The sequence below is a fragment of the Lontra canadensis genome, unplaced genomic scaffold (assembly GCF_010015895.1).
Source record: "Lontra canadensis isolate GAN:19392208 unplaced genomic scaffold, GSC_riverotter_1.0 scaffold108, whole genome shotgun sequence".
Classification (NCBI taxonomy): domain Eukaryota; kingdom Metazoa; phylum Chordata; class Mammalia; order Carnivora; family Mustelidae; genus Lontra; species Lontra canadensis.
In genome coordinates this window covers 3505139-3516825 of record NW_022631102.1, presented here as the reverse complement: position 1 = coordinate 3516825, position 11687 = coordinate 3505139, and the positions used below count along the sequence as shown (strand labels likewise).

At 37.7% G+C, this 11687-nt stretch overlaps 1 long non-coding RNA gene, 9 other non-coding genes and 1 pseudogene across 10 annotated transcripts; all 11 read left to right on the top strand.

Moving 5' to 3' along the window:
* Positions 1 to 149: 149 nt before the first annotated feature.
* LOC116856326 lies at positions 150 to 224 on the top strand. Its single transcript, XR_004380535.1, has one exon. It is a non-coding gene; the product is annotated as a small nucleolar RNA SNORD113/SNORD114 family (small nucleolar RNA).
* Positions 225 to 1283: 1059 nt separating this feature from the next.
* Positions 1284 to 1358, top strand: LOC116856324. Its single transcript, XR_004380533.1, has one exon. It is a non-coding gene; the product is annotated as a small nucleolar RNA SNORD113/SNORD114 family (small nucleolar RNA).
* Positions 1359 to 1909: 551 nt separating this feature from the next.
* Positions 1910 to 8761, top strand: LOC116856283. The gene is made up of 6 exons (XR_004380519.1): positions 1910 to 1930; positions 2810 to 2879; positions 3579 to 3660; positions 4447 to 4527; positions 5384 to 5454; positions 8710 to 8761. It is a non-coding gene; the product is annotated as an uncharacterized LOC116856283 (long non-coding RNA).
* On the top strand, positions 2257 to 2331 carry LOC116856333. Its single transcript, XR_004380542.1, has one exon. It is a non-coding gene; the product is annotated as a small nucleolar RNA SNORD113/SNORD114 family (small nucleolar RNA).
* LOC116856322 lies at positions 3203 to 3277 on the top strand. The gene has a single exon (XR_004380531.1). It is a non-coding gene; the product is annotated as a small nucleolar RNA SNORD113/SNORD114 family (small nucleolar RNA).
* On the top strand, positions 3980 to 4049 carry LOC116856343 (annotated as a pseudogene).
* On the top strand, positions 4859 to 4933 carry LOC116856331. The gene has a single exon (XR_004380540.1). It is a non-coding gene; the product is annotated as a small nucleolar RNA SNORD113/SNORD114 family (small nucleolar RNA).
* LOC116856336 lies at positions 5784 to 5858 on the top strand. Its single transcript, XR_004380544.1, has one exon. It is a non-coding gene; the product is annotated as a small nucleolar RNA SNORD113/SNORD114 family (small nucleolar RNA).
* LOC116856361 lies at positions 6747 to 6821 on the top strand. The gene has a single exon (XR_004380563.1). It is a non-coding gene; the product is annotated as a small nucleolar RNA SNORD113/SNORD114 family (small nucleolar RNA).
* A 1336-nt stretch (positions 8762 to 10097) lies between the features above and the next one.
* Positions 10098 to 10172, top strand: LOC116856320. The gene has a single exon (XR_004380529.1). It is a non-coding gene; the product is annotated as a small nucleolar RNA SNORD113/SNORD114 family (small nucleolar RNA).
* A 1427-nt stretch (positions 10173 to 11599) lies between these two features.
* On the top strand, positions 11600 to 11674 carry LOC116856328. The gene has a single exon (XR_004380537.1). It is a non-coding gene; the product is annotated as a small nucleolar RNA SNORD113/SNORD114 family (small nucleolar RNA).
* Positions 11675 to 11687: the final 13 nt, after the last annotated feature.

Below are 11687 nucleotides of genomic sequence, written 5' to 3'. Positions count from 1 at the left end.
TGGGATATAATTCTATATGGAAATGTTAGAGATATTCAAGGATCTTATCTCAAGTTTTCAAGACCTTTATGCATTTTATTATCATCAGGGAATCGGTGAATTAATCATTAAAACATGTGTACATGATTGAAGATAATGAGGGTCAGTCCTGGACCAATGATGATGACTGGTGGAGTATGAGTCATGGACGGTGAATACTATGTAACTGGAACTCTGAGGTCCAACACAGTGAGAAGTCTAGTCTATACTTCTGCGGGGAATGGTCCCGTGGACAGATGTTAAGCGTGTTTAAAGATCTTAGTTTTTGTGTTCATGGAATTTGATTCTGTTATTGTAATTGGATCAACCAAAGAATCAAACGAACACATAAATAAAGCAAGAAAGTAAAGCGTTATCCAATTATGAAAATATATGGTGAGGCCAGAAACGTTATTAATATATTTTATTTTTTTTAAAGATTTTATTTATTTATTCGACAGACAGAGATCACAAGTAGGCAGAGAGGCAGGCGGGGGAGGGGGGAATCAGGCTCCCCGCTGAGCAGAGAGCCTGATGGGGGGCTCGATCTCAGGACCCTGAGATCATGACCTGAGCTGAAGGCAGAGGCTTTAACCCACTGAGCCACCCGGGCGCCCCATGTTATTAATATATTTTAAAAACACTGAATTCCATTAGGAACTAAATGTCCTAAAGGTATTATCTCTTTGGCTAAGGTTGATATTACAGTGTAAATCATAGCCCATTTACTTGTTTGGCTGGGGCCTTGATCAACATTGCTTGTTACCTCAAGAAAAAAAAATAACAATTTAATACATACCTAAATGACAAATAAAATGAGAGGAGGCATGCAGAGATAAATGGATAGAATATTAAGAATTTTTTTTTTTATTATCTGTTTTTGTACTCTCAGAATGGATGCTTCCGGCCAGCCTAAGCATCTCCATGGTCTTGAGTTGTCTGGTTGCCTAGGAGCATAAAGATCAGTGTGAGTATGGTCTAAGTAATTGTCTTGGTTTTGGTCCTTGTTAACGGATCCAAGAAGGCCATTCAAGGCCCAGTGATAAACACGGCATTGTCCTGAACACTGCTGTTGATTGCAAAATTGAGAATGATTAATGAGAGAGATAATCAATGTTAGTAAATGATCCTGTAGATGGCTATTAGACATTCTTAAAAATCTTGTTCTTAAGTTTTTGTGATTCAGAGGTACTTACTTACTAATGAAATGAGGAATTAATCAGTAAACGTATGTAGAAATTAATGGAGAAGAAAAGGGACAGTTCTGGACCAATGATGACAAAGGGTGGCGTATGAGTCATGGATGATGAATGTTCCGTGTCTGAAACTCTGAGGTCCAACAAGTAGGAAATCTAGTGCTCTCCTTCTGTCGGAAGTCATCCTGTGGACAGAAGTCAGGAATATACAAGGACTTTGTTCTGTTACTACATATACCTGGGTTTTGATTTTGTACTCACAAATGATAGAACCATAAACGAATTCATAAATCAGTAAACATAAAAAAAATGAAGCATTGTGAAACTGATAAAAATGGTGAGGCAAGAAATACTATTAATATTATTTGAAATCACAGACGTCCATTAAGAATTAAATGGACCAACTGCGTTGCCTCTGTGCAGGGATCATACAGGCACTGATTAGTAATAGTCACTTGGTTGTCACAGACCAGTCTCATGGGCGAGGTAGTTCATTTTGTTAAGAGGAAAATATGTAAATATTATGAAAAATTATTAAATAATTAAATGGCTGAGTCAATGAAATGTGAAAGCAATTCTAAATGCTAAAGTGGAGCTAAATGGAAAGAATGTCTCAATTTTTAAAAATAATCTCTTCTGCTTTGTACTCCTCAGAATGGATGCACTCGAGCTGATTCCCTATGGTTGGCTCCATTGTTAGGAGCACAGACACAGATGTGAGTAATAGTTACAGCGCTCTTCGTGTGAATGGTTATTTTTTTATAAAGAATATTCAGTGTTTGAATAAGATGTATTTTGTATAAACAAAGAAAGCCAACTATGGCCCGGTGGGAAATATGCTGTTATATGAAACACTGAGGATAATTAAAATAGGAAACATATTGATGAGGTAAATGATTGTTTAGGCCTATGTAGGGATATTTAGGGCCCTTATTCTTTTTTTTTTCTTTTTTAATTCAGAGTTACTTGTTTGATTTTTATCAGGGAATTGGTAAATTCAGAAACAAATATTGATGTGAATTAGGAAAAAAAGGCTCAAGCTTGGATCGATGATGATGGCTGGTGGCGTATGAATCATGCATAATGAATGATACGTGTCTAGAACTCTGAGGTCCAACAGAGAAAATGGAGTTTACCGCCTCTCAGAAATGGCCCTATAGATAGATGTTATGAATGTATGAGGACCACGTTCTTGGTCTTTTTGTTCATGGATTTTAATTCTGTTATCATAATTGGATATGTTAAAATTATAAATAATAAAAATCTAAATACGGATAAATAAAACATTGTTCAATAATGAAGATGTGTCATGACCTAAGTTCATTTATAAATATGTGTTAAAAACACTGAGCCAATTACGAAAGACGTGGCTTCAAAGTGTGACTTCTTTGGCTAATGATTATATAGTAAGTACACATAATAATCATTGCTCGTGTTCTGGCTCAGTGACAAATTTGATACTCCTTGAGAGAACTCCAAAATAACAAATACCTAAATTAGTGACTATATAGAAGGTGAAATGGAAGCATTAATGGAGAGATAATGTCTCTCTCTCTCTCTCTCTCTTTTTATCTTCTCTGCTCTGTACTTCTCAGAGTGGCCACACCAAGCTGATGAAAGCATGTTGCGTGATTAGAGCTCTGTACGTAGGAGATGGAGATCGGTGTGAGTACCAAATTTTTATCTTATTTTGGTGGTTTGTTTAGGATGTTAGCTATAATACTAAGAAGTATTTAAATTGAATAAAAAAAGGCCAACCATGGCCCCGTGATAAGTATAGAATTGACATGAAACATTGTATTGATTAACTGGTATTTGATGAATGAAGTCCATCTTCAAGGAGGCAATGATTCTATGGTCAGGTGTTAGGGATGCTTAAGGGTCTTATTTTCAAGTGTTTTTGATTCACAGATGTTTATAGTCAGTGGTTTACTGATAAGTTGATCAGTAAGGAAATGTGGAAGTGAGTGAGGAATAAGGACCAGTGTTGGACCGATGATGACGGCTGGTGGCGTATGAGTCATGGACGATGAATACTACGTGTCGGGAACTCTGAGGTCCAACACTACAAGAAATTGAGTCTTTTTTTCTCTCTTGGAAATGATCATAGTGATAGATATTGGTAACATACAAGGATCAAGTTCTTGGTCTTTGTGTTTATGGATTTTGATTCTTTGACTATAAAGAAATGAAAGAATCAATAATCAAATATAAATAAATATAAGTAAGTTAAGGGTTATAAATTATGAAAATTAATAAATACCTAAATGAATGAGTAAATGAAATGTGGAAAACAAAGCCAATGAAGATAAGGTTTAAATTTTTTTTTTTTTTTTACCACCTTCTGTGTTTTCCACGTCTCAGAATGGATGCACTACAGCTGATTTCAGGGTTCTTCCATGGTCACAAGACGTCTGCTTACTCCATGTGTTTGGTGCATAGAGGGGTGAGTTTTTGTGGGTCTACACTCTGTGTTTGGAAAGTATGAAATATAATAAAAGAATTCCACCCATGTTTCATCGATAAATATGGAATTGATAATACATTGCATTACATTAAATAGTCCCTATATGAGATTTTGAGGGTGATTAATCAAGGGAATCAAGGAGATATAATTGGACAGATGTGGGACTATTCAAGGGCTATTTTCTAGTTTTTTTTCTTTTTTTTTTGCTTCATAGATATTTATTTTATTACTATCAGATAAATTGATGAATTAATTAATAAACAAAGGTAGATGAGAGTGAGGAAGAAAGGGCCAAGGGCAGACCAGTGATGATGGTTGGTGTCGTATGAATCGTGGTTGATGAATACATCTGGAACTCTGAGGTCCAGCATAAAAAGAAATCTAGTTTACCACTTCTGTTGGAAATGAACCTATAGACAGATTTAGAATTTCACAAAGATTTTGTTCTGGGCTCTTTGTATTCATGAATTTTGATTCTATTAGAATAAGTGAGTCAATAAAAAACATGTAGTAAGGAAAGAGAGAGAGAAATAGTTCATGGGTATTGCTTCTACATAAGAATGTTACACATAATTAAACAATGGCCAATATTTTTGTTCTGAGTTAGTGGCAAGTTCAGTGTTTTGTTTTTCTTAAGAAAAAGTAAAATGCATATTACCCTGAATTAATTTGTAGTTTAATTACTGAGTAATGAAATGTAGCACAAGGATCAATAGAGAATATGTCTCACTCATGTTATTATCTACTCTGTTTTCTGCTTTTCAGAATGCACACACCCAAGATGGTTTAAATAGTATCCCTTGGCCAGTGATCTCTACGTTTGCCTGTAGGAACATGGAAACCAACGTGAGTAATAGTCAATGTTTCCACCTCACTTTGGTTGGTTCCTTTTGGGCATTCTCTGTAATACTTAAAAATAAGTATTCAGTAGAAGAGAAAAGACCAACCTGGAAATGTAGGAAACACGATGTTGATTAATCTACCTTTACGACAATGAGGATGATTAATGGGAGGTATTTCCATAAGGCAGTGAATCTGAAGAAAAATGATAGGGACACTGAAGGCCCTTGTCCTTGGGCTTTTGTGATTCATAGATATTTATTTAATTGCCATAGTGAATTGATGAATGGATCCTTAACAAAATGTATATGAGAATAAAGAAAAGGAGGTCTGTGCATGGACCAATGATGACAGCTGGTGGCGTATGAGTCCTTTGCGATGAATGCTACGTGTCTGGAAGTCTGAGGTCCAACACAACGATCCTGGGGGTCAACGTGAGGACTCTACACGAATATGGGTCTAGTAATCATGGATTCATGAATTTCTGTGTTTTTCATATAAGTGAATGGGTCACTGATAGGACCGATGAATAAATATATAACCAAATAAAACCAGGGAAGAGGTCTTGCCAGCTATGGGTATATAGGTGATGAGGCAAGAGCTATTAGTATAAACTAAAGAAACCAGTGCAGGTTAAGAGATCAACGGGACCAAGGGTGTTGCCTGTTTTTCTAGGGATCGTAACGTTATATTTATTTTTACGTTTATATACGTGTATGAATTACGAAGAATAAGAAGGACCTTTATGATTGAGTCCATGGAATGAGGACAACAAGGACCAGTTTAGAGAAGGCCTCATTTTTTTTTCTTTTTTTATCACCTGCTCTGCTCTGTACTCCTCGGAATGGGTGCACGACTCCAGCGCGCTCAAGCATCCTCCATGGTCACGCCGCTCCGTTGTTGCCTCTCTGTGGAATGAGCACAGAGACCGATGTGAGTAATAGTTTCGTGTCTGCATCGGAGAATTTATTTTCAGGTATTTCTGTATTATGAGAAGTGTGGAGTGTAATGAGAAACGCAACCCATCAGGAGAGAGAACTATGGGATTGGTTCGCCGCGTTGTATGTATTTGTCCATGTACGGAACGTCGATGGTAATCGATGGAGGAGACATACCAATGTGGCAGATGACCCTGTAGGCAGATATAAAATATTCACAGCTCTTCCTCAGGTTTTTGTGAATCGCAGAGTTTTAGGAATTAATGTTGGTGAATTCTTGGTCAGTGAAGTTAGAGGAGTATGAAGAGAAAAGAGGCCCAGATTTGGACCAATGATGACAGCTGGTGGCGTATGAGTCACGGATAATGAATGTTACGTGTCTGAAACTGTGAGGTCCAACCAAAAAAGAAAGCGGATCTGTTGTCTCTGTTGGACATGTTGTTACAGACAAATATTAGGAAAGTCAAGGAACGATTTTCTTGTTTCGTGTTTATGAGTTTTGATTTTACTGTAAAAAAATGGCCCGAAGAGACTGTCAGCATACAAGTACAAATAAGACAAAGAGAGTGAACCATGTTTGCTCCTAGTTTATGTGGCGAGGTGATGAAAGCTGGTAGCGTATGTTGAAAATACTGCAGGTCATTACGAAATGTCAGCGGGTCACATTTTTCCGCTTTGGCTGAGAATGAGACATAGACAGGGCATGACAGCCAAAGTTCTTATTTTAAGTTTGTGTTAGGTTTGCTATTATTTTATTTTGGGAAAAATGATAAGTATCCCAATTCACTGTATTCCCAAATGACGAACTGAGGATGGAATGTGTGGCTCAGTAGTCTCTCGGCCTGTTACTGTCCATTCTGCTTTGTGTTCCTCAGGATGGATATCTGTGAACTGCCCTAGGCGTTTGGCTGTGATCACGTGCTCGTGGGTGCCCGTGTGTGTAGGAGCACGGAGACCAACGTGAGTGACAGATTCTTCCCTGTTTCGGATGCTTTGTATAGGATATTTGGTGTCATAGTAAAAATTCAAGGAATTCCAAACATAGCTCAGTGGTAAATACAGAGTTAACATGAAACATTACTGTAACTGATCAGTATGTTCCCAATGAGGATCATGAGTCGAGTAAGTATATTCAATGAGGCAAAACGTTCTATAGACAGTTGTTAGGGCTACTTAAGGATCTTGTCCTTGAGTTTTATGAGTCACAGATACTTAACTCTGTTACATTAATGACTTGATAAATTGATGGTAAACACATGTAAAAGTACAGAAGAGGAGATCGGAGTGTGGACCAATGATGACAGCTGGTGGCGTATGAGTCATATACGATGAATGCTACGTGTCTGGAAGTCTGAGGTCCATCTGACACAAAGGTGTCTAGTCTAATCCCTCCATTCAATGGCTCCTGTAGACAGAGGCCAGGAATATACAAGGACGTTGTTCTCACTCTTTGTGATCATGAATTTTTAGAAATATTATCGAAGTATCAGTGGAAGAATAAACAGACGTGTAAATAAGTAAAGAGGAAGAGAGTTAAGTATTGTTCATAACTGAGATGTGTAGTAATGGGAAGTGATAGAGTTAGAAAAGATCATAAATAGGTCAAGTGCATTTGGCTAAGCATGATATAGGCAGGCTCAGTGATAGTTGCGTAGTCATGGGAGTAAAGGGTACAGTGCATGGACGGGGATGATGTAAGACGGTCCTGAGCACAGCCCAATGTATAGCAATGTTGGATCATGCACTGCACACCTGAAACCAATGGAGCATTGTGTGCCAACTACTCTCGAATAAAATTTTTAAAATTTTTATATTTAAATTCAATTTGATTGACATAGTATATTATAGTTTCAGAGGTAGAATTTAGTGATTCGTCAGTTGCACATAACCTGTGTTTATCACGTCACATGTCCTCAGTGCCCATCTTCTTCGTCCGTTCATCTGTGGACAGACGTCTGGGCTCTTTCCATAGTTCAGTGCTGTGGACAGTCCTGCTGTAAACCCTGTGGTGCAGGTGCCCCTTCGAATCACTGTGTTTGCATCCTTTGGATAAATAATACCCAGTAGTGCAATTGCTAGGTCATAGGGTGTTCTGTTTTTTAAAATTTAAATTCAATTAATTAATATGTAGTGTCTTATTGATTTCAGAGGTAGAGCTCTGTGATTCATCAGTCTTCTATAACACTCAGTGCTCATTACATCACGTGTCCTCCTTAATGTCCAGCCCTTCCAGTTTCCCCTTCCCCCTGCTCCCTTCCCCTCCAGCAACCCTTGGTTTATTTCCTATGATTAGGAACCTTTTACGATTTGGCTCCCTCTCTGATTTTGTCTTGTTTTATTCTATCCCTCCCTTCCCCTATGATCCTCTGTTTTGTTTCTTAAATTCCACATATGAGTGAAATCAGGATAGTTGTCTTTCTCTTATTGACTTATTTCACTACCCTCTAGTTCCATCCACATCCTTGCAAATGGCAAGATTTCATTTGTTTTGATGGCTGCATAGTATTCCATTATATATATAAACCACATCTTCTTTATCCATTCATCTGTTGATGGACATCTGGGCTCTTTCCATATTTGGCAATAGTGGACATTGCTATAAACATTGGGGTGCCTGTGTCCCTTCGGATGACTGTGTTTGTATCTCTAGTGGTGCAGTTGTTGGGTTGTAGGGTGACCCTATTTTTAACCTCTTGAGGAACCTGCATACTCTTTCCCAGAGTGGCTGCAGAGGAATGAGCTCGTCATCTGTTCTGTGATGCAGATGTGCTTTGAAAACATTGTCCTCAGTGAACGCACGCAGACAGTACAGGTCATGTCATGCATGACTCCATTTATATGAAATATCCAATGTAGATAAGTCCATAGAGGGAGAATTAAAATTGGTAGTTGCCTGGGATTTGAGGCAGGAGGAGTAGGGAGAGACCACTTAATGAGTGTGGGAGTGATGAAAGTAGTTTGAAACTACATAGAAATGTTCTACAATACTGTGAAAATATTGAATGCTACTCATCTGTTAACTTTAGATGATTAATTAACCTCAATTAAAAAATGGGAGATCTTTATTTTAAAAACTCAGTTATTAAACTGAGAAACTTGAAAGTTTGATGTTTATTTTATGAGGGGAAAACAGGTACTACCATCTATGAGTAAAAACCTTAATGACCACGTATATGAATGATGGAAAGTTTGGATCAACGGAGAGAATGTCTTAATCGTTTTTTCACCTTTTCTAATTGGTACTCTTCAGAATAGAACCCCAAGCTGATTGCCAGGGTCAAGATTGCCATGTTGCTTCATTTAGAAAGAGACAAAGGTGAGTAATGGTCAAAGTTACCATCTTAGGTTGGGTCCTTTGTTTAAAGGTATTCATTGAGTTACTAAAAAGCATGAAACGTAATTTTCAAAAGTTAACTGTATCCCAGTGAGAAATATGATATCCGTCATGATGTTGATTCATCAGTAATGATGGTACAGAGGTCAGTTACTGAAACAGAATCAGTATCTAGTAAACGATTCTCTGGAGAGATTTTAGAGATCTGAAAGGATCTTCTTGGGTTTTGTGACCCATGTATTTATTTTATTATTATTAATGGATTAATGTTTTATTTGATACCCATGTAGAAATGAATGAATCAAAAGAGACCCTCACCTGATCCTTTGGTGGCAACTGGTGGCGTTTGTGTTTGGGTCGTGCATAATACGGGCCTGGGATTCTGGGGTCCAACCCAAGACCTGTGTAGTCAGATCCCTCTTCTGGACATGGCTCCTGTGGACAGATACTAGAAATATACAATGGTCATCCTCTTGCCCTGGTTTAACTGATTAGATTTAGTATTATAAATGGATCAGTGATAGACCTATGAAAGAGTGATACATCCGTAGAGAAAGAGAGTGAAGCATTGTCCAGCTGTGAATGTATATGGTAAGGCAAAAGTTACTATTGCTAAAAATGGAGAAGACGGAGGCCCCTTAAGAAATAAGTGGATCCAGAGTGTCATCTCCTTGACTGAGGATCATAAAAACTCCTCAGTATGAGCCAGTTGTAGTTTTTAGGTCAGTCTCAAATTTGAGGTGATTCCTTTTATTAGGAGAATGAAGATTAATAAATTCCTAAATAACAGAATGAATGAAGTGTGGAAAAGGAGCATCGACTCAGATGAGGTCTCTGATTTTCTTTTTTATACCATGCTTTGCTTTCTGTTCCCCCAGAAGGACTTCCTCAGGCTGGTTGAAGAATTCTTTTTTGGTCACAATCTCTCTGGTTGCATCTGTGTTTCAGGTGTTAAGAGAGACCAGTGTGAGTAATAAATCTCATGTTTTCATTTGACAGGTTATAAAAAAAAGAGGTGTTTACTGTGTTATTAATAGTGTGACTATAATTCGAAAGGCCGATCATGGCCGGTGATAAATAAGGGAGTATTACCAAACGTTACATTTATTAATGCATTTATGATAGATTAACAATGATTAATGAAAACGATTCTATCAATGTGATAAATGATTCTAGGGACAGATGTAGAATATTCAAGGTTCTTGCTCAGTTTTGTGTGAATCATCGTGTTTTTAAAATTAAGATTAGTGAATTAAGGAATTAATGAAATACTATACAGAAAATGAAGAAAAAGGGCTGAAATATGGACCAATGATGACAGCTGGTGGCGTAGGAGTCATGGATGATGAATGCTACGTGTCTGGAACTCTGAGGTCCGATGCAAAAGGAAATATATAATCTGTGGTCGATCTCAAATTATTATGTAGACTGAATTTAGGATTGTGAAGGGACCATTTTCTTGCATTGTTTTCTTGAATTTTGATTCTTTTGTTATCAGTGGATCGATTTAAGAATCCCTGTACAAATCTAAAAAGTGAAAATGAAGAGAATAAAGCATATGCACTCTTTTTCTATTATGATTTTTATTAACATATAATGTGTTACTTACATTATACGTAATAGGGGTATAGGTCTGTGAATCATTAGTCTGACATAATTCACAGCACTCACCATAGCACATACGCTCCCCAGCGCCCATCCCCCAGACACATCCTTCCCTTCCATCCCCCTCCCCTCCAACAAGGCTGTTTGTTTCCTGAGAGTAAGAATCTCTTACGTTTGTTTCCCTCTCTGGTTTCGTCTTGTTTCATTTTTTCCCTCCTTTCTCTTATGATCCTCTGACTTGTCTCTCAGATTCCTCATATCAGAGAGATCATATGATAATTGTCTTTCTCTGATTGACTGACTTGGCTCAGCATAATACCTTCTAGTTCCATCCAAGTCATTGCAAATGGCAGGATTTCATTTTTGATGGCTGCATAATATTCCATTGTCGATATGTACCACATCTTGATCTATTCATCTGTTGATGGACATCTAGGCTCTTTCCTTAGATGGGCTATTGTGAATAAAGCATATGCACTCTTAATATTAATATACATGGTGAGGCAATGAAAAACATTCAGAGGTATTGAATATACGAATTCCATTAAGAAAAATAAATGTTTCATGTGCCTTACCTCTTCAGTGCATAGTAATAGTGAACTTCTTATTCTGGGTCAGTAGCAAGTATGATATTAATGCATTTTTTAAATAGAAAATTAAGCATGATAGCAAATTAATGTATTTCAAAATGACTTACTCCATGTAAAGTGGAATGTGTAGGACGCTTACGTGCAGGATGTTTCAGTCTTGTTCTCTTCTGCTTTGCTTTGTGCTTCTCAGAAAGAAGACACCTGACCCAGTGTAAGCGTCCCCCAGGTTCAGGCACTGCCGGCAAGCCTCTCTCTGTGGGAGCATGGAGTCCAACGTGCGTAATAATCAAAGTTCTTGTCTTGGTTTGGAGAGTTTGTTTAGGGTATCATTGTAATTATTTAGAAAGTATTCAGCATAAGAAAAAAGACCAACCATGGTCCAATGACTAAATTGGAACTGGATGAAACACTATGTTGACCCAACCTACCTTTACCACAAAGAAGACGGTTAATGAAGAAGTTTGTTTAATTGGGCAACGATTCTAAAGGAAAAGGACAGGGATACTGAAGGTTTTTGTCCTTGCATTTTTGCGATACATAAATATTTATTTAATTACTGTTAGTAGATTGGTGAATTAATGGAGGAGTAGAAAGGAAAAGAGGGCCAGTCCTGGACCAATGATGACAGCTGGTGGCGTATGAGTCCTATGCGATGAATGCTACGTGTCTGGAAGTCTGAGGTCCAACACAGTGATCCTG